Genomic DNA, 24,811 nt, shown 5'->3' with positions numbered 1-24,811 from the left:
AACTGTTTTGCTAACACAGACTGGAATATGTTCCGGGATTCATTCAATGGCATTGAGGAGTATACCACCTCAGTCACCAGCTTCATCAATAAGTGCATCGACAATGTCGTCCCAACAGTGACCGTACGTACATATCCCAACCAGAAGCCATGAATTACAGGCAACATCCGCACTGAGCTAAAGGCTAGAGCTGACACTTCTAGGACACTTATAAGAAATCCTGCTATGCCATCAGATTAACCATCAAACAGGCAAAGCGTCAATACAGGACTAAGATTGACTCCTACTACATCGGCTCCGATGCTCATCGGATGTGGCAGGGCATGCAAACTATTAAAGATTGTAAAGGGAAACCCAGCCGTGAGCTGCCCAGTGACGCGAGCCTACCAGACGGGCTAAATGCCTCCCTCTCCAACTGGATCCTGGACTTCCTGATAGGCCGCCCCCAAGTGGTAAGGGTAGGCAACAACAAACACACTGATCCTCAACACGGGGACCCCTCAGGAGTGTGTGCTTAGTCCCCTCCTGTACTCCCTGTTCACCAACGATTGCGTGGCCAAGCACGACTCCAACACCATCATTGAGTTTGCTGACGACACAACGGTGGTAGGCCAGATCACTGTTAACGTACTCGTCATGAAGCCGAGATCTTTTGTACAGTGTGTGTGTATGTGTTTGTGATCTTATGTTTAGCAGACCTAGTTAGAACATGTTGTCACGACTTCTGCCGAAGTCGTTACCTCTCCTTGTTCGGGCGGTGCTCGGCGTTCGACGTCACCGGTCTTCTAGCCATCATTGATCCTTTTTTCATTTTCCATTGGTTTTGTCTTGTCTTCCCACACACCTGTTTTCTATCCCATTCATTACCTGTTGTGTATTTAACCCTCTGTTTCCCCTCATGTCTTTGTCAGAGATTGTTTTATTGTCAGTATAGTGTGATTGTTGTATAGGTGCGCGTCGGGTCCTCGTACCCATGTTTGGTTTGTTTGTACATTTAGTGTTATGGAGCATACTCTTGGAACTTTATTAAAAGACTCCATTTTACACTCAGTTTGACTCTCCTGTGCCTGACTTCCCTGCCACCTATTACACCTATGCATGACAGAATCTCTGACCAATATATATGAAGTCAGCAGGAGAGGACACTATGCCCATGGACCTGGAGGAACGCGTTCAGGAACAAGCGAGGGAGCTTGACTGTATCAGCTCCGTCATGGAGCACATTGTCCAAAAAATGGATCGCTGGGAGAGACAGGGAGTTTCTCCAGCGCCACCACCACCACAACCGGAATCTCCCGTGAACGTTTTTTCCTCTCCGGAATCGAGGATCCATTTATCCCTACCCACGGGATACAACGGAGATACTGCCGGCTGCCAGGGTTTCCTCCTCAAACTGAACTTATATCTAGCCACGGCCTCCCCAGTACCATCTGACCGTGAGAAGAGTTACGCCCTCGTCTCATGCCTCACCGGGAAAGCCCTGGAATGGGCCAGCGCTGTCTGTAGAAGGGAGGATGCGGCCTTGGACCATTTTGAGGAGCTCACCTGCCAATTCCGGATAGTATTCGATCACCCACCTGAAGGCAAAGCAGCGGGTGAGCTCCTCTATCATCTGAGGCAGGAGACGAGGAGTGCCCAGGATTTTGTTTTGGAGTTTAGGACCTTGGCTGCCGGCGCTGGATGGAGCGACAGGGCCCTGATCGACCATTACCGTTGTAGTCTACGTGAGGACGTCCGTCGGGAGCTGGCCTGTAGAGACACCACCCTCACCTTCGACCAGCTGGTGGACATGTCCATCAAGCTGGACAACATGCTGGCTACTCGTGGACGTCTAGATCGGGGTCTGGTTGTTCCATCCTCCCGCACCCTCTCTCCCGAACCTATGGAATTGGGAGGGATGGTGCGCAGGGAGACCGGAGGGGGTTCCCGCTTGAGCACCATTCATGGTCGCAGAGGGCGCACTGCTGATCGGTGCCGGGTTGGTTCCTCTGGGAATAGAGAGGGCAGGCAGGGCATTCTGGCGTCACCCCAGGTGAGTAGGCACCATTTTCATCCAGAGCCCTCTGCTGCACTAATGTTTGTCTCTGTCTCTTTTCCTGATTTTTCACTGCATTCCCAGTATAAGGCACTAGTAGATTCAGGTGCGGCTGGGAATTTCATTAATAAAAGTCTAGCTCATAGTTTAGGGATCCCTATTGTTCCTGTGGATATGCCTTTCCCTATTCATGCCTTAGATAGTCGACCATTAGGGTCAGGGTTTATCAGGGAGGTAACCGCACCTTTGTGTATGATAACGCAGGAGGGTCACAAGGAGAAGATTAGTCTTTTCCTTATTGATTCTCCTGCGTATTCTGTGGTGCTAGGCCTACCCTGGTTAGTTTGTCATAACCCCACTGTTTCTTGGCCACAGAGGGCTCTCACGGGGTGGTCGCGAGAATGCTCAGGTAGGTGTTTAGGGGTTTCCGTTGGTGCTACTATGGTGGAAAGTCCAGACCAGGTCTCCACCGTGCGCATTCCCCCCGAATATGCCGATTTGGCTCTCGCCTTCTGTAAAAAGAAGGCGACTCAATTACCACCCCATCGACGGGGGGATTGTGCGATAGATCTCCTGGTAGACGCTGCATATCCCAAGAGTCACGTGTATCCCCTGTCGCAAGCGGAGACGGAGGCTATGGAGACATATGTCTCTGAATCCCTGCATCAGGGGTTCATTCAGCCATCCATTTCACCCGTCTCTTCGAGTTTCTTTTTTGTGAAAAAGGGATGGCGTTTACGCCCGTGCATTGATTATCGAGGTCTTAATAAAATCACAGTGAAATATAGTTACCCGCTACCTCTGATCAATACGGTTATTGAGTTAATGCACGGGGCACGTTTTTTCACAAAATTGGATCTCAGGAGTGCGTACAATCTGGTGCGTATTAAGAAGGGTGATGAGTGGAAGACGGCATTTAGCACTACCTCAGGTCATTATGAGTACCTGTTCATGCCATATGGGTTGATGAATGCTCCATCAGTTTTCCAATCATTTGTAGATGAGATCTTCAGGGACTTGCACGGGCAGGGTGTAGTGGTGTATACCGATGATATTCTGATATACTCTGCTACACGCGCCGAGCATGTGTCCCTGGTGCGCAGGGTGCTTGGTCGCCTGTTGGAGCATGATCTATATGTCAAGGCTGAGAAATGCTTGTTTTTCCAACAATCCATCTCCTTCCTAGGGCATCGGATTTCCACTTCAGGAGTGGAGATGGAGAGCGACCGCATTACAGCCGTGCGTAATTGGCCGACTCCAACCACGGTAAAGGAGTTGCAGCGTTTTTTGGGGTTTTCCAATTACTACCGGAGGTTTATCCGGGGTTTTGGTCAGGTGGCAGCTCCCATTACCTCACTGCTAAAGGAGGGCCCGGTGCGCTTGCAGTGGTCGGCTGAGGCGGACAGGGCTTTTGAGCACCTGAAGACTCTGTTTACCTCGGTGCCTGTGCTGGCTCATCCGGATCCCTCTTTGCCATTCATAGTGGAGGTGGACGCATCCGAAGCTGGGATAGGAGCAGTGCTCTCTCAGCGTTCGGGTACGCCACTGAAGCTTCGCCCCTGTGCTTTCTTTTCGAAGAAACTCAGCCCGGCGGAGCGAAACTATGATGTGGGGAACCGAGAGCTGTTAGCTGTCGTAGAAGCCTTGAAGGTGTGGAGGCATTGGCTTGAGGGGGCTAAACACCCTTTTCTCATCTGGACTGACCACCGCAATCTGGAGTACATCCGGCAGGCGAAGAGATTGAATCCTCGCCAGGCAAGGTGGGCCATGTTTTTCACTTGTTTTGTGTTTACTCTTTCTTACAGACCAGGCTCCCAGAACGTTAAGGCAGACGCATTGTCTCGGCTGTATGACACAGAGGAGCGGTCCATGGATCCCATTCCCATACTCCCAGCTTCGTGTCTGGTGGCGCCTGTAGTGTGGGAGCTGGACGCGGACATTGAGCGGGCGTCACGTGCAGAGCCTTCTACCCCTGAGTGTCCAGCTGGTCGTCTGTACGTTCCGTCTGCTGTCCGCGACCGATTGATATATTGGGCTCACACGTCACCCTCCTCTGGTCATCCTGGGACGATGCGCTGTCTTGAAGGAAGGTACTGGTGGCCCACTTTAGCTAAGGACGTGAAGATTTATGTTTCTTCCTGTTCGGTGTGCGCCCAGTGCAAGGCTCCTAGACACCTGCCCAGAGGTAAGCTACAACCTCTACCCGTTCCTCAACGGCCATGGTCGCACCTGTCGGTGGATTTTTTGACTGATTTTCCACCTTCACAGGGTTACACCACGATCCTGGTCGTTGTGGATCGGTTTTCAAAGTCCTGTCGTCTCCTCCCTTTGCCCGGTCTCCCTACGGCCTTACAAACTGCAGAGGCCCTGTTTACACACGTTTTCCGGCACTATGGGGTACCTGAGGATATAGTGTCTGATCGGGGTCCCCAGTTCACATCAAGGGTCTGGAAGGCGTTCATGGAGCGTCTGGGGATCTCGGTTAGTCTTACCTCAGGTTTTCACCCCGAGAGTAATGGGCAGGTGGAGAGAGTTAACCAGGATGTGGGTAGGTTTCTGCGGTCTTATTGCCAGGATCGGCCGGGGGAGTGGGCGAAGTTCGTGCCCTGGGCAGAGATGGCTCAGAACTCGCTACGTCACTCCTCCACTAACCTTACTCCCTTTCAATGTGTATTAGGGTATCAGCCGGTTCTGGCTCCTTGGCATCAGAGCCAGATCGAGGCCCCTGTGGTGGACAATTGGTTTTTGGCAGGGAAGTCAGGCGCAGGAGAGTCAAACTGAGTGTAAAATGGAGTCTTTTAATAAAGTTCCACGAGTATGCTCCATAACAATAAATGAACAAACAAACCAAACATGGGTACGAAGACCCGACGCGCACCTATGCAACAATCACACTATACTGACAATAAAACAATCTCTGACAAAGACAGGGGAAACAGAGGGTTAAATACACAACAGGTAATGAATGGGATTGAAAACAGGTGTGTGGGAAGACAAGACAAAACCAATGGAAAATGAAAAAAGGATCAATGATGGCTAGAAGACCGGTGACGTCGAACGCCGAGCATCGCCCGAACAAGGAGAGGCAACGACTTCGGCAGAAGTTGTGACACCCGGTCCCTTTCCCAACGCCCAGGCCCTTCTCACCAACACCCAAAGTACCGTCCAGGCGCACCCTAGATCTCTGCCCTTCAACTCCATTAACCTCCGCCCCATCTCCCCAACCCAGTTCCAATGGCCGGAAGAGGAAGACAGCTGTGGTCCTTTGGACACTGACATTATGCAGCAGATGGATGACTCCTGCTGATCAATGTCTCTCGTTTCTCAGGGACATGACAATGTACTTTCACAGGAACATTGATCAGTACTGTGTGTCCGCTCCGTCCGCTCTCGAGTGAGACAGAGCCCTCTGAGTGAGACAAAGCCCTCTGTCTCACCCCAAAAACTGTTTTTTCTTATTCACATGTTAGGGTGGTGGGTAATCTACTGTGTTTTTTTCTCCCTTTTCCTCCTTTTTTATGTACAGTTTTCTACTTTTTTATATACAGTTTATATACAGTTGAAGTCATTCTCTAAAGTTGAAGTCTACAGTTGAAGTCATTCTCATACAGTTGAAGTCAAATAAAGTGCTGATCCATATTGACCTAAAACAGGGAATATTTACTAGGATTAAACGGAATTGTGAAAAACTGAGTTTAAATGTATTTGGCCAAGGTGGAGTCATTAAAACTAGTTTTTCAACCACTCCACAACAAACTATAGTTTTGGCAAGATGGTTAGGGCATCTACTTTGTGCACGACACAAGTCATTTTTTCAACAATTGCTTAAAGACAGATTACTGTGCTTTTAAACATCTTGGAAAATTCCAGAAAATAATGTCAAGGCTTTAGAGCTTCTGACATCATTTCAGTCAATTGGAGGTGTACCTGTGGCTGTATTTCAAGGCCTACATTCAAACTCAGTGCCTCTTTGCTTGACATCATGGGAAAATCTAAAGAAATCAGCCAAGACCCCTATTGTAGACCTCCACAAGTCTGGTTCATCCTTGGGAGCAATTTCCAAACGCCTGAAGGTACCACACTCATTTGTACAAACAATAGTACGCAAGTATAAACACCATGGGACCACTCAGCCGTCATACCACTTCAGGAAGGATAAGCGTCTGTCTCCTAGAGATTAACGTACTTTGGTTCGAAAAGTGCAAATCAATCCCACAACAGCACAGTAAAACAACCTTGTGAAGATGCTGGAGCCTTCAGGTACAAAAGTATCTATATCCACAGTAAAACGAGTCCTATATCGACATAACTTGAAAGGCCACTCAGCAAGGAAGAAGCCACTGCTCCAAGTCCAACATAAAAAAGCCAGACTACGGTTTGCAACTGAACATGGGAACAAAGATTGTGCTTTTTGAAGAAATGTCCTCTGGTCTGATGAAATAAAATATAACTGTTTGGTCATAATAACCATTATTATGTTTGGAGGAAAAAGGGGGATGCTTGGAAGCCGAAGAACACCATCCCAACCGTGAAGCACGGGGGTGGCAGCATCATTTTGTGGGGGTGCTTTGCTGCAGGAAGGACTGGTGCACTTCACAAAATAGATGGCATCATGAGGTGGGATAATTATGTGGATATATTGAAGCAACATCTCAAGACATCAGTCAGGAAGTTAAAGCTTGGTCGCAAATGGACAATGACCCAAAGCATACTTCCAAAGTTGTGGCAAAATGGCTTAAGGACAACAAAGTCAAGGCATTGGAGTGGCCATCACAAAGCCCTGACCTCAATCCCATAAACAATTTGTGGGCAGAACTGAAAAAGCATGTGCGAGCAAGGAGCCTACGAACCTGACTCAGTTACATTAGGTCTGTCAGGAGGAATTATGTAACAAAATTTAACAAAATTTATCGTGGGAAGCTTGTGGAAGGCTACCTGAAACGTTTGACCCAAGTTAAACAATTTAAAGGCAGTGCTACCAAATACTAATTGAGTGTATGTAAACTTCTGACCCATTGGGAATATGATGAAAGAAATAAAGGTTGAAATAAAGTGTTCTCTCTACTATTATTCTGACATTTCACATTCTTAAATAAAGTGGTGATCCTAACTGACCTAAGACAGGGAATTTCTACTAGGATTAAATGTCAGGAATTGTGAAAAACTGAGTTTAAATATATTTGGCTAAGGTGTATGTAAACTTCCGACTTCAAATGTATATATACAGTATATATATTTAAACTTACTGTATTTCCTTATTCACATGTTACTTTCATCACACTTTTTACCTGTGTATTACGTTGTTTTACATATCACTATTTTCCTCTTGTGAGAGTAAATACATATCTAAAATGTCTGCAAATGTATTTGTCTGGTTATTTGTACTTGTGACAGAAAACATTACTGTTTTGAATTAGTCACTCAGTAAATTTGTACTGCTTTGTACATGAGATAAGCAGATGAGGTTAATGTCTCAGGGGTCTGCCCTTATACACCTGGATACTCACCCATGTACCATAGCAGGAATGTCTATATTGAAAGGCCACTCACTACACATGACCATGTACAACCCTATGTTATGTAGATCAGGTTAATGTCTCGATGGTCTAGCCTTTATTGTCTACAGCTGGACAGCCATTCTCACCATTTACCATAACCATTTACCAAGTCTTCATTGAAAGACCACCACACACGACACAAGGTTAGGTATATGTCTTGAGGGTCGAGCCTCTAAAAAAGATGAAAAACTTAAACAACATTGATGAAGTGACTTTCGTTATAGTAGTCTTTATTGTGACTTGTAAAATGTGAATAAGAAATACATAAAAATCCAAACAGCAAAACCAAATGTGTAGCTCACAACATGACATATAAACAGACATCAACCAGAAGAAGAGTGCACACAGTGAGGGGGAAAGTATTTGATCCCCTGCTGATTTTATATTTTTGCCCACTGACAAAGATATGATCAGTATAATTTTAATGGTAGGTTTATTTGTGCGACAGAATAACAACAAAAATCCAGAAAAACGCATGTCAAAAATGTTATAAATGGATTTACATTTTAATGAGGGGAATAAGTATTTGACCCCCTCTCAATCAGAAAGGTTTCTGGCTCCCAGGTGTCTTTTATACAGGCAACGAGCTGAGATTAGGAGCACACTCTAAAGGGAGTGCTCCTAATCTAAGCTTGTTACCTGTATAAAAGACACCTGTCCACAGAAGCAATCAATCAGATTCTAAACTCTCCACCATGGCCAAGACCAAAGAGCTCTCCAAGGATGTCAGGGACAAGATTGTAGACTTACAAAAGGCTGGAATGGGCTACAAGACCATCGCCAAGCAGCTTGGTGAGAAGGTGACAACAGTTGGTGCGATTATTTGCAAATGGAAGAAACACATAAGAACTGTCAATCTCCCTCGGCCTGGGGCTCCATGCAAGATCTCACCTTGTGGAGTTTCAATGATCATGAGAACGGTGAGGAATCAGCCCAGAACTACACGGGAGGATCTTGTCAATGATATCAAGGCAGCTGGGACCATAGTCACCAAGAAAACAATTGGCCACACACAACGCCGTGAAAGACTGAAATCCTGGAGCGCCCGCAAGGTCCCCCTGCTCAAGAAAGCACATATACATGCCCGTCTGAAGTTTGCCAATGAACATCTGAATGATTCAGAGGACAATTCGGTGAAAGTGTTGTGGTCAGATGAGACCAAAATGGAGCTCTTTGGCATCAACCCAACTCGCCGTGTTTGGAGGAGGAGGAATGCTGGCTGTGACCCCAGGAACACCATCCCCACCGTCAAACATGGAGGTTGAAACATTATGCTTTGGGGGTGTTTATCTGCTAAGGGGACAGGACAACTTCACTGCATCAAAGGAATGATGGACGGGGCCATGTACCGTCAAATCTTGGGTGAGAACCTCCTTCCCTCAGCCAGGACATTGAAAATGGGAACAACAACTGCCCGAGTTACAACAGGAACGCACAATCCCTCCATCAATGCTCAGACTGTCCGTAATAGGCTGGGAGAGGCTGGACTGAGGGCTTGTAGGCCTGTTGTAAGGCAGGTCCTCACCAGATATCACCGGCAACAACGTTGCCTATGGGCACAAACTCACCGTCGCTGGACCAGACAGGACTGGCAAAAAGTGCTCTTCACTGATGAGTCACGGTTTTGTCTCACCAGGGGTGATGGTCGGATTTGCGTTTATCGTCGAAGGAATGAGCATTACACTGAGGCCTGTACTCTGGAGCGGGATCGATTTGGAGGTGAAGGGTCCAACATGGTCTGGGACGGTGTGTCACAACATCATCGGACTGAGCTTGTTGTTATTGCAGGCAATCTCAACGCTGTGGGTTACAGGGAAGACATCCTCCTCCCTCATATGGTACCCTTCCTGCAGGCTCATCCTGACCCTACCATCCAGCATGACAATGCTACCAACCATACTGCTCGTTCTGTGCATGATTTCCTGCAAGACAGGAATGTCGGTGTTCTGCCATGGCCAGCGAAGTGCCCGGATCTCAATCCCATTGGATCGGAGGGTGAGGGCTAGGGCCATTCCCCCCAGAAACGTCCGGGAACTTGCAGGTGCCTTGGTGGAAGAGTGGGGTAACATTTCACAGCAAGAACTGGCAAATCCGGTGCAGTCCATGAGGAGGTAATGCACTGTTGTACTTAATGCAGCTGGTGGCCACACCAGATACTGACTGTTACTTTTGATTTTGATCCCCCCTTTGTTCAGGGACACATTATTCAATTTCTGTTAGTCACATGTATGTGGAACTTGTTCAGTTTATCTCTCAGTTGTTGAATCTTGTTATGTTCAGACAAATATTTACACATGTTAAGTTTGCTGAAAATAAACGCAGTTGACAGTGAGAGGACGTTTCTTTTTTTGCTGAGTTTAGTTAGCATATCTTATCTGGATATGGTCACATCAGGTTTACCCTCAGAGGGAATGCCTGGTATCCCACGAAGACATATGGGCTCTGTGTTTGGGGTCCCAAGCACTCCGGCCTTGATAGTGGCATCTGGCCTGCAATGAGTTGGGAGCCAAACTTGCGTCATGAGAAGATTCCCACATCTCCAGGACCATTACTTAAAAGCCCTTGTAGTTGTAGTACTCGCTGTCCGAGTTTTCCGGAGCTTACGGAGCTTCTTCTGTGGTTAATAAGTTATTATTAACATGGCAATGTCTAATTCAGTTACATTTGAGGTATGTCAGATAATAAGCTGAGAAGTAAAGGGCCTTGAGGCAAAGTCATATAGTGAGTGAGAAACTAAACTGCTAACACAATGTGGAACAAAAATGTAACTGAAAATCTATCTGTGGGGTTTATTGATTGTTCTCTCATTTCCTATAGGTACAGCTCTAGCTGTAATCCTGTTTGCTCTGCCTCCACTGTCCCATGCTGCGTGTCATCTTTCAAAATATGAAACCAGGCAAAGGACAAGACAACAACCCCTCAACAAACAAGACAAAACATATAGGCCTACATTAGCCTGTAGAGCACAAATTAATGAAAAGAATGTCAACTATGTTTTACATTTCAGAAACTGATGCTGTGTTAGGAAGCCTACTCTGATGAATCACACAGTGTCTTTTTAGGCATGATCCATTGCCAGGACCATTTGGATGGTACATGGCATTCTCTAGGGTCTAGGTGGAGGAACAGTGGATGAGATGTGCTGCCATGCGTAAGAAACATGATACAAACATGTTGTTATAAATGGTCATAATCATGGCACGTTGTCTTTACCATTTCAGTTTGTTGGAATAAAAGTAGTTCACTGTTGGCTCTAATGAAAATAAAGAACTGTACAATATAATTTGCTAATTTGATTTGTTTGGTGTAGGGCTGCATTTCCCTGCAATGTTCCAAATGACTGCACGACGGAACTTGATATGAAGAGGTGAAAATATGACGTATTTAAGAAGAATGATCGAGCTGTGCCATGCCCGTACTTTGGTGGCGTGGGGAAATTATTGGTGTTGTCTGTCATTTACTGCCAGTAAAATATCAATAAAAAACATCATTCAGATCATTCAGACTATTTTTTTGTGTATGTGTGTGTGTGTGTGTGGTGGTGTTGGGGGGTGGCTTCTTCTATCCTTGTGGGGACCTAAAACACCAGGGTTTGAATTTGGGTAAGGGGTTATTGGTTTAAAAATCATATTTATTGACTGTTTTCACATTTTACAATCATAATAGTTCATATAAATACAAATCAGCTTTCACATCAATACATGGATTCATTATTACATAACATGGTTTACAGTGTGTAGTAGCAGTTCCATAAAATGTGTTCTAAACTCTCATCATCATGACAATTAGGCATAGGACAAAATATACAAAACAACTCCACTTTACTACGGCATGCACTGGTAAACGTCGTACGGAAATACACCATGCAGTTTTTATTTAATTTGCTGACAATTGTGTACAGAGTAGATTTTTAATACATTCTTTACCATCTGGCTTACATAGAGCCACTGCTTTTCAGGGTTCAGAGCAGGCGCTGGCCAAGGCCCCAGTACATGCACCGCCCGTAGGAAATAGCTACCCAGGCGGTGTTTTACATCCGTGTACTGACAGTGGCACGCGCCCACTCAAAACAAAAGGAAGTCGGCTATAATCAATGATTTATATAAACCCGAGGCGGAGTAGTCCTTCTTAAATGTGACAATTTACACGGAATTTAGATTGACGTTTATATTTTACTGAATTTGGACTTAATTAGATTTCGATTGCAATCACATAATGCTATCAATGGTAGTAGTATGAAAAGGTAAGTAGCCAATACGAATAGCGCGTGCTAGCTTTAATGCGACTATGCACGCCAAGTTAGCTAGCTACGTAGCCACGTTGTAATGCCCGGTATGATTGTTAGTTACCCCTTCTGTAAGCTATGCGCTAACGTTAGTGTAATGTATATTTCGTGTTAGGTAGCTAACTAGCTAGTTGGCGTTAGCGCATCTGTCTAGACATGTAGCTAGCTTACGTTAGCAAGTTAGCCAGCTACATAATAAAGTAATGTCAACAACGCACAGATCGCTTTCCGCCATGCATGAAGCAAACGCATGTTGCTTGCTATCAACATTATGAGAACATCTCTAAAGAATCTAGCTAGCTAAAATAATGCCGCTAGCTAGCGTTACAAAGTTGGTTATTAAGCCAATGCATAAGAAGGGTGCTTGTAACGAACCAGCTGTGGGTTAAAGATGAGTGGTCCAACTCACATGACGTGATGTCCCATTATGTTTTGACGTATATGATATTGATCATGGTTCCTCCCCCTTCAGGCTTGGGTTGAAAGGACCACTCTCTCAGAGCTGTAGAGCCTTGGGGTCTCAGTAGAGGATGTACCATAGTGGGGCCTGCCAGACTTCAGCGCAGAGGATGGGTACATCCTTGCTGTTCCAGTTGTCTGTTCATGAGCAGGACTTGGTGTTATTGGACCACAGCTATGCCAAGCCATGGAATGCCCACCCGGACGCCAGCAGTGCCCGGCCCACGCGCATGCTGTTCGTCACACCCCGTCGCCAACCTGATGCCACTCCGTGAGTGTCAACCCTCATAATCCTCATTAATGACTCATTGCCCAAATTATTTTATGCACACATATGACAACACTGAAGACATGTCTATCTTTCTGCCTCAGAACAAATGTAATTTTGTAACTTTATCAAGGCAATAATTAAGTGACTGCTAAAACTGGATAACATCATTGACTGTAGTACGTTTGTGTGTTTTGCAGGGAATCAGATCTGTCAATAGATGTGGAATCTGTCACGCCTACACCTATCCAACTCTATGACAACCAGAAAGCACGCAGTGTTATGAAGGAGTGTGAGCGACATGTTTTATTTGCTCGCACAGTTGCCGATGGTCCCCCACCCCCTGATGACTGGGACGAACGCATCAACAAGTGAGTGGCCTCTACCCAACATTCCTTTGAATAACCCTAGAGCTTTTCAAAATATACATTATTTCGGACTTCTGTGGTGCAGTTACCTTGTTTGCTCAGCTCTTGTATACACTTTTTTCCTAAATTATTAATGTCTCTCAATCTCCATTTCAAATAGTGATCATCTTCAGACTTCAATACTGGTACACACTGCTTGTATTACAGGGCTGGATGGTCGGTCACTCAAAACAAATTATTTAATAAGCTGCTGAAAGCTCTGCAAGCTGAACGACTGGCCCGGCTTGCCAATGAAAATGTGAGTTCATAAACACCAGCTAAATGCCTTTGTATGTGGTGCGTATTTTGTTTCAAATGTGATTCAACACGAAAATATTGCATTGACATGTTTCAGTTTGAATGACTATCAAAGTTCCTGGCCCTGTTGTCTCACCATCTCACCACCCTTCTGACTCGTAGGCCTCCAATGAGCCAGTATTGCGCAGGATTGCTGTGGACAAATGTGCCCGGAAGGTGCGCCATGCACTGGCCAGTGTCAACTGGGACACCAAACTGACCCAGTGGCTACACAGCACCCTGATAGAGTCTCTCAGTCTGGCCTTACTGGCTGCTTACCTGGACGTACTGCAGACACTCAAGAGCAAGGTACTCATTGTCTCTCTCTCTCTCAAAATGTGATTACACTTTGATGTTAGAGGGATACATTCTATCAGGGTGATTCACCATTCCTCTCTGTCTGTGCAGTTGCCCTTGCTGATTGCATTCTTGTATAGAGGGATACATTCTATCAGGGTGATTCACCATTCCTCTCTGTCTGTGCAGTTGCCCTTGCTGATTGCATTCTTGTATAGAGGGATACATTCTATCAGGGTGATTCACCATTCCTCTCTGTCTGTGCAGTTGCCCTTGCTGATTGACAGAATGCTGCTGACGTCGTCAGTAAAGACTGGAGCGGCTGGTGCAGAAGCCCTCTCTCTGCTCCTGAAGAGGCCGTGGGATCCAGCTGTGGGCGTTCTGTCTCACAACAAACCGGTACGTCTCTAATGCTGATATCCCTGTCAGTGGTGCTGGGAGCAATCAGAATTCACTGCAGTCAAAGAATGAATAGGACAATGGAAACAAACACACATTCCAAATTATAATAGGGATGAAAGTGATAGTTGTGGCAGTAAGAGAAAGCTCTTAGTAGTTTCATCTTTATACTGTTTTATACGGCTAACTGTCTTACTTTGACCACTGTTTTGACTTGCACTATTTTGATTACATTTCCCAAATGATGTGATGATAACCAGATGCCTATCTTTGTGCTTGTTTGTATTGCAGAGCAAGCTTCCTGGCTCCCCACTCATCTTAATTGTACCATCAGGTCCCACCAATCCTGCTCTTTCTACCCCGCGCCGATTTAGATTTTGGCAGTCACAACTCTCCTGCTTGGGAAAGGTTTGTATCTATTCTATTCATACTCAAGTGTGACAGCATCTCTGTGTTTTATTTACACCCAATAGACTTTTGGGAAAGTAATTGAATTACTTGCTGTATAATGTGTCTATCCCAGGTCATCCCAGTAAGTACCCATGTAAACAGTGGAGCCAATGTGGGTATCGCTCAGTGTCTGGAGCACATGTTGGCCACAGTCAGGGCCAAAGTCATGGAGGTAAGGCTGTTCTATGAATCTGAAGTTGTGTATCCAGATTAATGTTCCTAATGGATTTGACCGTTGCTGCTAATTGAGATTGTTGTTTGTATGTACCTGACTGATCTGTCTTCATTTGCTTCTATTCATTTGCTTTTCAATGCATTTATGCACCAGGTCCACAGTCACTTCCCTCACAAACCCATTATCTTGATTGGCTGGAATGTGGGAGCTCTCATCGCCTGTCACGTAAGGCTGCTTTATGAATGCTGTCTCTGTCTATACTGAACATATATAAACGCAACATGCAACTATTTCAAGGAGTTATAGTTCATATCAGGAAATCAGTCAATAAGAAATGAGATCCTAATCTATGAATTTCACATGACTGTGCAGGGTCGCAGCCATGGGTGGGCCTGGGAGGGCGTAGACATGGGACAAACACTTTACACGTTGCGTTTATATTTTTGTTAAGTATATATGGTTTCCACATTTCCTAAGAGAATTCTCTGTGATACTCAGAAAGATATACATCTGTTGGTTATTGAAAACCAATCCATGGTTTGACGTGTGTGATGGGTGGATGTGACATTGGCGCACATATTGACGTGGTTGTCCTCTCCCAGGTCTCCCTCATGGAGTACCTGACCGCTGTGGTGTGTCTTGGCTTTCCTCTGCTAACAATCAATGGGGCAAGAGGGGTAAGGAAATATGCTCAAAAGTTTTCTGCCGTGTGGAGACATTAGGATATGATGCTTCTACTTGTCTTACAGTTTCAACATTCTTTCACGGGTCAGGGATGTGAGTCATAGACTTGTATTGACTGTATTTGTATTGTTGACTGGCAGGATGTGGACGACCCCTTACTTGACATGAAGACCCCAGTGCTGTTTGTGGTTGGTCAGAACGCTCTGCAGTGTGGCACAGAGGCCATGGAGGAGTTCCGAGAGAAACTTAGAGTCGACAACAGCATGGTGGTGGTGGGGGGAGCTGAAGACAACCTCAGGTGGGTTAAGCCTACCCTGAGTTTACTCTGAGGAGGGTTAGTGGTCTTCACACGCTATTGAAATATATATGAAGACATTGGAATTTAAGAAAGCAATTTTAAACTTGTTGATTGCTCACAGTCATTTTCTGCATGGCTATTCAATTGAAGAATTTGAGGACATTTTAGTTTATTTCTCAGTCATGATTAAATGGTGTCTTCTCAGAATCAACTCAACAAAGATCAAATCAGAGGGATTGACACAGACCATGGTGGATCGCTGCATTCAGGTTGGTCCATTTTTCTTGTCCTTGTCTTGGAAAGGAACCATGTTTGTTTTATCCAGACAATGGTTGGCTAAGTGCAGGAGTTTCTACGAAAACTTCAAAGAATTTTGAGAATTAAAACCATGGCCATCGAACTCTTCACATATAGTGTCAGTGAAATGCTTTTGATGCAGATATATACCTGTTGTCTCTCGTGTGTAGGATGAGATAGCAGACTTCCTGTCGGGAGTGCTGGAGCGGGCGGAGAGCCACGGCCACAGCTCCGGAGAGTTGAGGGACCTGGACACAGAGAAGAAGAAGCAGCCCTGGCGGGAGTTACCCTTTGACCTGGAGAGGGCCCGCCCCTCTTCCCCTGCCCTCAGAGTACCTATCTCCCCCTCAGGCTCCGAGGTACATCCTGCATCACTCAGTCACGCTTAGGAAAACTAACAAGGAAATGCTAGGAATTATATACACTGACTGTACAAAACATTTTGTACAAAACACACCTTTTGCTCTCAGAACAGCCTAAGTCCGCCGGGGCATGGACTCTAGAAGGTGTTGAAAGCGTTCCACAGGGATGCTAGCCCATCTTGACTACAAAGCTTCCCACAGCTGTGTTAAGTTAGCTGGATGTCCTTTGGGTGGTGGGCCATTCTTGATACACACGGGAAACTGTTGGGCGTGAAACTCTCCACCATTGCCATTCTTGACACACTCCAACTGGTGTGCCTGGCACCTATTACCATACCCTGTTCAAAGGCACTTAAATGTATAGGCTTGCCCATTCATCCTCTGGATGGCACAAACAGTGCCTTCGGAAAGTATTCAGACACTATGATTTTTTTTCCATATTTTGTTATGTTACAGCTTTATTCTAAAATGTATAAAATTAAAATAAAAACTCATAAATCTACACACAATACCCCATAATGACAAAGAAAAAACAGGTTTTACATTTTTTTGCAAATGTATTAAAAAACAACAACAGATACCTTATTTACATTAGTATTCAGACCCTTTGCTATGAGACTTGATTGGATGTGATTTGGAAAGGCACACACCTGTGTATATAAGGTCCCACAGTTGACAGTGCATGCCAGAGAAAAACCAAGCCATGAGGTAGAAGGAATTTTCCATAGAGCTCCGAGACAGGATTGTGTGAGCTACAGATCTGGGGAAGGGTACCAAAAAATGTCTGTAGCATTGAAGGTCTCCAAGAACACAGTGGCCTCCATCATTGTTAAATGGAATAAGTTTGGAACCACCAAGACTCTTCCTAGAGCTGGCCACCTGAGCAATCGGGGGAGAAGGGCCTTGGTCAGGGAGGTGACCAAGAACCCGATGGTCACTTTGACAGAGCTCCAGAGTTCCTCTGTGGAGATGGGAGAATGATCCAGAAGTACAACCATCTCTGCAGCACTCCACCAATCAGGCCTTTGTGGTAGAATGGCCAGACAGAAGCCACTCTTCAGTAAAAGACATGACAGCCCGCTTGGAGTTTGCCAAAAGACAGCTAAAGAAGTAGGATTCTCTGGTTTGATGAAAACAAGATTGAACTCTTTGGCCCGAATGCCAAGTGTCACGTCTGGAGGAAACCTAGCCCCATCCCTACGGTGAACTGTGGTGGCAGCATCATGCTGTGGGGATGTTTTTCAGTGGCATGGACTGGGAGACTAGTCAGGATTGAGGCAAAGATGAACAGAGCAAAGTACAGTGAAATCCTTGATGAAACTGGGGTGATGGTGGGGTGATGGTTCACCTTTCAAGAGGACAACGACCCTAAGCACACAGCCAAGACAACGCAGGAGTGGCTTGGGACAAGTCTAAATGTCCTTGAGTGGCCCAGCCAGAGCCTGGACTTGAACCCGATCGAACATCTCTGCAGAGACCTGAAAATGGCTGTGCAGCAACTCCCCATCCAACCTGAAAGAGCTTGAGAGGATCTGCAGAGAATGGGATAAACTCCCCAAATACAGGTGTGCAAAGATTGTGCTTTGACAAAGTACTGAGTAAAGGGTCTGAATACTTATGTAAATTTGATATTTCTGTTTTATTCTTTATAAATTAGCAAAAATGTCTTCACCTGTTTTTGCTTTGTCATTATGGGGTATTGTGTGTAGATTGTTTTTCTACCCCTCAATGTAATACATTTTAGAACAAAGCTGTAACGAAACAAAATGTGAAAAAAGCCAAAGGGTCTGAATACTTACCGAAGGGTCGTTATCACTTAATTGTTTTATTATATAAATAACTGTGGGTCAAAGAAAAGTCAGTGTAGAACATCATTGCCCATCATGCATTGCTCTAACTTTCAAAAGATTTTTCCGAAGTTTGCCCACAAAAAATGATTTTCCTACGAATGAAGTCGCTCATTTTGGGTGGTCTTTTCACACACAAACACACAAAATCTGCTGAAATACCTTTTGTACATATTTGTGTGAATTGAGTGAGATCATGTTGGATGGCTTGAGACGGCATCCAAATAAAAGAAACATCTCTATCTTAGGCTGACAGATTCTTATGGGGATTTTGTATTATTATGCTAATTCGATTTCCACAGGGTGCAGACATTGACCTTAGGGGGTTAACAAGTGACATCAAAGAGGGATCATATCTTTCACCTGATCAGACTGTCATTGAAAGAGCAGGTGTTCCTAATGTTTTGTACACTCTGTGTACATTGCTGATCATTTGATTAACCGTGTTTTCTGGTTGTGTCCTCAGGACATGTCCAGTGTTTGCAGCAGTCCCACCTCCAGCCCCAAGCCAAAGAACTCGGGACTGTCCCCGGCACAGAAGTCCAGCCTGATCACCGCCACACAACTCCTCAAGACCCATATGCAGCGGTCTGGGACGGTGCTCACACACAAGCAGGCACATGGTTTGTGGGCTTACTTGCGTGTATGAACACACACACACAGCTCTCACATTTGACACATGTTTGTGTGCGTTTGTTCTAATAAGTCAGTCCCCTCCATTGCCAATGTGGGCTTTGGAAAATGTGAATGAAATATTGAATGGTGAAAATAGTTTTCTTAGACATGAATCTTGTTAGAACAGTCACGACAACAGAAGGGCACAATGGAACGTAACTGATATCTTTTCATCCCTTTTAATTCATTCCAGCCCAGTTTGCTGCTTTTATGAAACAAAACATGCTCGTGAGGAAAAATCTGCCCCCTGGCGCTCCCTCCTGTGTCTTTGGTAAGTATCTCCTCTTTTCTCGTCTGTCTGCCATCTCCCTCTTACTGCCAGATCATTAGCTTCTGCCGAGTTCCCTTTTTTCCGGTTATGACGCGACTTCTACTTTTGGACGTTAACAAGGCGACACTCCATCTGAACTCCTCCACATTTACTGGACTTGTTGAACAATGCAGAAGAGAACCTTCCATTTTTACTTAGATTTTTTCTCGTCAAGACCAGTATGTAGGGGAACTAGTTTTAGATGTTTATTTTACGCCTTCTACGTTAGGTTACCAGATAATTGATGTACATTTTTTTTACATGGTCATACAATTTTGAGAATGTTTATCAGGGTTGAAGTGGTCTGGTTTGTATATCCCAGTCAGTGATGTCTGTCTGTGTCTCAGTGCCTGTATCCAGTGAGCAGACTGAGAGCCTGGAGAGAGATGAGCTGATGGCCCATCTGAAGAGAAGGCAGACGCCCAGCCCCACTCCCACCAAGGCCTCAAAGAGAGCCAAGATCAAGGTGACCATCCTGCATGGAGAGTCAGCAGGGGGTGCTGTCAGCTCTGCAGCACAGGAAGGTAACTGGCTCAGATTTAAGTGTGGGCAGTTTTCTGCTCCACTAAATGAATGATTCAGTAAAGAAAAATTAGAAATAGTTTCCAAGTTAATTTAAATATGTGTAGGGCTTATATGGATCATATTCATTTCCACCATTTCAAAACTCATTCGAAACCATTGTCAATGTCATATTGTGGCGTTGTCCAATCAGATTTGGCTTATTCTCTTCATGGTCTGTTTTCCAATGCAGTGGGACCCTCTGCTAAGCCCCTGAATGTGACTGTGGGACAGACTGTATCTGGAGCCAAGGAAGTCTCCAGACTACTCACAGCCCAGCGGTAGGCCTGACACTCCATGATCTCCAACTTTCCAAACTCTATCCCGTTGAGCAGCGGTGTTTAAAAAAAAAATATTTTTATTTCACCTTTATTTAACCAGGTAGGCTAGTTGAGAACAAGTTCTCATTTGCAACTGCGACCTGGCCAAGATAAAGCATAGCAGTGTGAACAGACAACACAGAGTTACACATGGAGTAAACAATTAACAAGTTGATAACACAGTAGAAAAAGGGGAGTCTATATACATTGCGTGCAAAAGGCATGAGGAGGTAGGCGAATAATTACAATTTTGCAGATTAACACTGGAGTGATAAATGATCAGATGGTCATGTACAGGTAGAGATATTGGTGTGCAAAAAAGCAGAAAAGTAAATGAATAGAAACAGTATGGGGATGAGGTAGGTAAAATTGGGTGGGCTATTGTGTGTGTTGCAAACGGATTGAGTTCTGGACTGGTTGGAAGTTATTGTATAGAAAATAAACTATGGGGAGGGTAGCTATCACAGCAGCTCTGTTTATCAGAGCAACTTTGAGTAGATTGATTGTGTGTGTTAATGCAGGTCTGGTAGTCTGACAGGGGTGTCTAGTTCCCAGAGCTCGGGTTCCAGCTCTTTCCACAATCTGCAGAGTTGCATGGTGTCAGGGTCCTCCTCACAAGTCCAGGCGCAAGCTCCTGCTACTGCCCAAGGTATCTCCTACCTGCCTGCACAACTGTCCTAACTCGGCACTGCAGCAGATCTATCTCACAGGACACTGTGAACTACAACCAAATATGTTGTACAGTATATTTTCACAGATTTGTTAGTTGCAATGCAGAGGAACAGAGAATCAATGTAAAAAGAATGGGACTAAAGTGGAGTTTTATGTCATGACTTTGAGTACTTCACGAGAACCGATCTGAGCAAACAATGTTATTGATTACTTTTTGCGTTACCCCTGCAATGTCTCTGGTTGTTTTTTCAAGGTTGTTATTTTGAATAGACAAATAGGGGTGATTCTCAACTGTCGTCACCAGCAATTGTGTTGTTGAGCTTCCTGTATTGACTGTGTCTAAATGTGAACTGTGCTGAATCATTCTCGCTGTGTTTGTGTGCAGCACCTTCCGCCAGCAGCCTCCTCCACGGCCTAAGTTTCAGTCTACAGGAGATGGTGACCAAATCCCCTAGCCTGCCCAGCACAACAGCTAGCATGGGCAGCATTCAGGTACACCCAGCCTCAAAAACCTGCTAAAAGTATCCTTGTGTCTGTGTGTGCTGAATCATTGTTACTGACTGGCTCTACCTCCTCTCTCCCTAGGCCCTCGGTGGGAAGCCCCAGGGTCAGGTTCTTAACTCCATAGATACTGGCAGCAGCACTCTGCTCCGGGCAGTGCCTGTGGTCTCCACTGGAGGGCTGACCAAGACAACTGCCATCCACCAGCTACTCAACAACGGTGGGCTGGCCAAGCCGGCGAGTGGCCTCCCGGCCTGCCACACATCTCCACCCAGAGTGCCGGTACGTCTCGAACTGCCAAACCAAGGCGGCCACGCTGAATGCCCAGGGTTAACTCCTTAACCCCTTGTTTCGGGAAAGCTAGAATAGCAGGACGGGCCCTATTGCCAGTTCACTTTGGCCACACTACAGATGGGTGACACAGATAGTGGACAGCATGATCAGTAATGTGTATGCAGATAGTCATCTATGAAGATCCTAGGTGTTGTCAGTATTTGAAAAGCCAGACTTGCAGCCGTGTAACATCGAGTATATAGATTTGTATCGTACGGGATGTGTTTTTGTACTAATTTATAATAATAACTAATAATAACTAATAATGTTTGAAAGAGCCATAAGGAAAACATCAATGAATACCATGATCTGGGGGGATGTGACATTGGAATTAGAAGTTTGATGAAGTTAAGTTTAATAGTTATTGTTTCTGAATCAAGGGAAGCTTGCGGATATGTCAAATGTAAATGTTCAAAATGCTGACATGAGAATCCATCAAAGGCATGTTCATATTTGCATGATGTTGCTTTGAATACATGGAACTCTTGATACAAAATTGATGTCACAAGAATTGTGAATCAGGAGGGCCAAAAATGAGTGCATTTTAATATTGACTAAATGTCACATGACTACAGAATATGTTAATGGCCCTGTTCAGAATGAATTTCTTCACCACGTATGTCCACTCGGTAAAGATGGTCTTCATGTTACATTATTAATTAAATCACCTGCAAGCAGCAGCCGTACTTCCAGACGCGCACAAGGACCCACAGACTCACTTTGGAGGGAGTAGAAGAGTTGAAGACAGTAATATTCACATCCGGCATATGTTTCTGTTTCTATCATTGCAATAAAGACTGGAAAATAACCCATATTTTCATTCCTATTTTTTGATTGAGAAATGGATGTTGCTGTTAAGATATCCAAGTCTTCCACTCCTTCCCCAGGATTGCTGTTGTCTTTGGAGGCTTATTTTTGTAATTCTGTGTAAAGTTCGAACCTGGATGATTCATTTACGCTAAGACTAAAACAAGTTATTTTTATCCTTACATACTCCAGTAGAAATCCTGTATATATGGGAAGATCTCAATTGCATACACCTCGCGTCCTCTACACAAAACCCATTTGAGGACAGGGACCTCTGGCTTTCTCATCCAATGGATTTTGAGAAGGAGAGAGGATGCGAGGAGTATGCAATTGAGATCTTTCCTCACTGTGTCTCCTGACATGGACTGTTCCCGTCATTGAGGAAAGCAAGCCAGACATGAAAATACAGCCAAACACCAAATACGCCCTTGGGTACTTAGTTTTATTTGAAGAAATATTTGATCTGATTTAAATATTTTTCCCCCATCGGATTAACACTGCTGGATACTCGCTGTTCAGGAATGTCAGTTGGAACGTTGCCTGCTTTGCTGTGTCTGGGGGAAAATTCTGCCTGAACTAGGCTTGACACCCAGATCAAGTTAAAAGATCAGAGTAGATGTGTAACCCATGCCATCTCTGTGTGTTGGCAGCAGGGCTGCAGAGCCCCCAAAAATATAATTGTGGCGCTGCGAGGACAGCCCAGCAGAATGACTGCACTGGGCTAGGCTGTGGGTGGTAAACATCCCGTCACTCCCTGACCTTAGTTATCTTTGTTTTCTTTATTATTTTGGTTAGGTCAGAGGGTGGTATGTGTGTTTTTGTCTTGTCTAGGTTTTTTTGTATATCTATGGGGTTTTGGTATGTCAGTCTATGGTGGCCTGAATTGGTTCCCAATCAGAGACAGCTGTTTATCGTTGTCTCTGATTGGGGATTTTGGTTTCCATTTTGGTTTTGTGGGTTATTATTCTATGTTTAGTTGCCTGTTCGCACTAGGCATATTGCTTCACGGTTTGTTATGTTATTTTGTATAGTTTTGTTAGTTTTGCATTCGTTTAATAAATTAGAATGTACGCTTATCACGCTGCGCCTTGGTCTCCTCCTTGTGATGACCATGACACATCCTGATGAAAGTCTTTCTCCTCACAAACAGCAAACATGTTAACTTGTGTTATCACATTTTCTAAAACAGTTTTGTTACCAAATATCCTGAGTGAACAAAATGTTAGGAACATATTAGAACAAACATGAGAAACATATCCTAATATTGAGTTGTACCCCCTTTTGCCCTCACAACAGCCTCAAATTGTCAGGGCATGGACTCTACAAGGTGTCAAGAGTTCCACAGGGATGCTGGCCCACGGTGACTCCAATGCTTCCCACAGTTGTCAAGTTGACTGGATGTCCTTTGGGTTGTGGACTGTTCTTGATACACACAGGATACACACTTGGCATTGCCAAGGAGATGGCGCCGGAGGAGATGGCTGCCGTTTTACGGTCTCCTAACCAATTGTGCTAGTATGTGTTTCTTTTTGTGATATTTGTAAATTATTTTATACATAATGTTTCTGCAACCGTATCTTACGGAAGAAAAGAGCTTCTGGATATCAGGCCAGCGATCACTCACCTCGGATTAGACAAAGATTTCTTCTTCAACAACAACAAGCAGGACTCACACGATATTCTCCAAACACCCCAAAGGGCAGACATCCCAATTATTCGCAAAAGGAAGCCACGCAGAGGACGAAGAGCCGGATGCCTCGTCCGGACCTGCAGAAGGCAACTAGGACCCGCAGAAGGCAACTAACTAACTATTACTCGCCAACGTGCAATCATTGGACAATAAACTAGACGAGGTACGATCACAAATATCCTACCAACGGGACATCAAAAACTGTAATATCCTATGTTTCATGGAATCATGGCTGAATGACGACATGGATAATCAGCTAGCAGGATACACGCTGCACCGGCAGGATAGAACAGCACACTCCAGTAAGACCAGGGGAGGGGGCATATTTGTAAACAACAGCTGGTGCATGAAATCTAAGGAGGTCTCTAGATTTTGCTCGCCTGAAGTAGAGTATATTGTGATAAATTGCAGGTCACACTATTTGCCTAGAGTTCTCAGCTATACTTTTCGTGGCTGTTTATTTACCACCACAGACAGTTGCTGGCACTAAGACCGCACTCAGTCAGCTGTATAAGGAAATAAGCAAACAGGAAACCACTCACCCAGAGGCGGCGCTCCTGGTGGCCGGAGACTTTAATGCAGGGAAACTTAAATCAGTTCTAACAAATCTCTATCAACATGTTAAATGTGCAACCAGAGGGAAAAAAATCTAGATCACCTGTACTCCACACACAGAGACGCGTACAAAGCTTTACCTCGCCCTCCATTTGGTAAATCCGACCACAACTCTATACTCCTATTCCTGCTTACAAGCAAAAATTAAAGCAGGAAGCACCAGTGACTCGGTCTATTAAAAAATGGTCAGATGAAGCAGATGCTAAACT

General features: G+C 44.9%; 1 pseudogene; it reads left to right on the top strand.

The window, feature by feature from the left end:
- The first annotated feature begins 11,615 nt into the window (after window positions 1–11,615).
- On the top strand, window positions 11,616–22,304 carry LOC135541458 (KAT8 regulatory NSL complex subunit 3-like; annotated as a pseudogene).
- Window positions 22,305–24,811: the final 2,507 nt, after the last annotated feature.

Source organism: Oncorhynchus masou, chromosome 1, assembly GCF_036934945.1.
Source record: "Oncorhynchus masou masou isolate Uvic2021 chromosome 1, UVic_Omas_1.1, whole genome shotgun sequence".
NCBI classification, from domain to species: domain Eukaryota; kingdom Metazoa; phylum Chordata; class Actinopteri; order Salmoniformes; family Salmonidae; genus Oncorhynchus; species Oncorhynchus masou.
The sequence above is the reverse complement of the archived record's forward strand: the minus strand, read 5'-3'. Positions and strand labels throughout refer to the sequence as shown.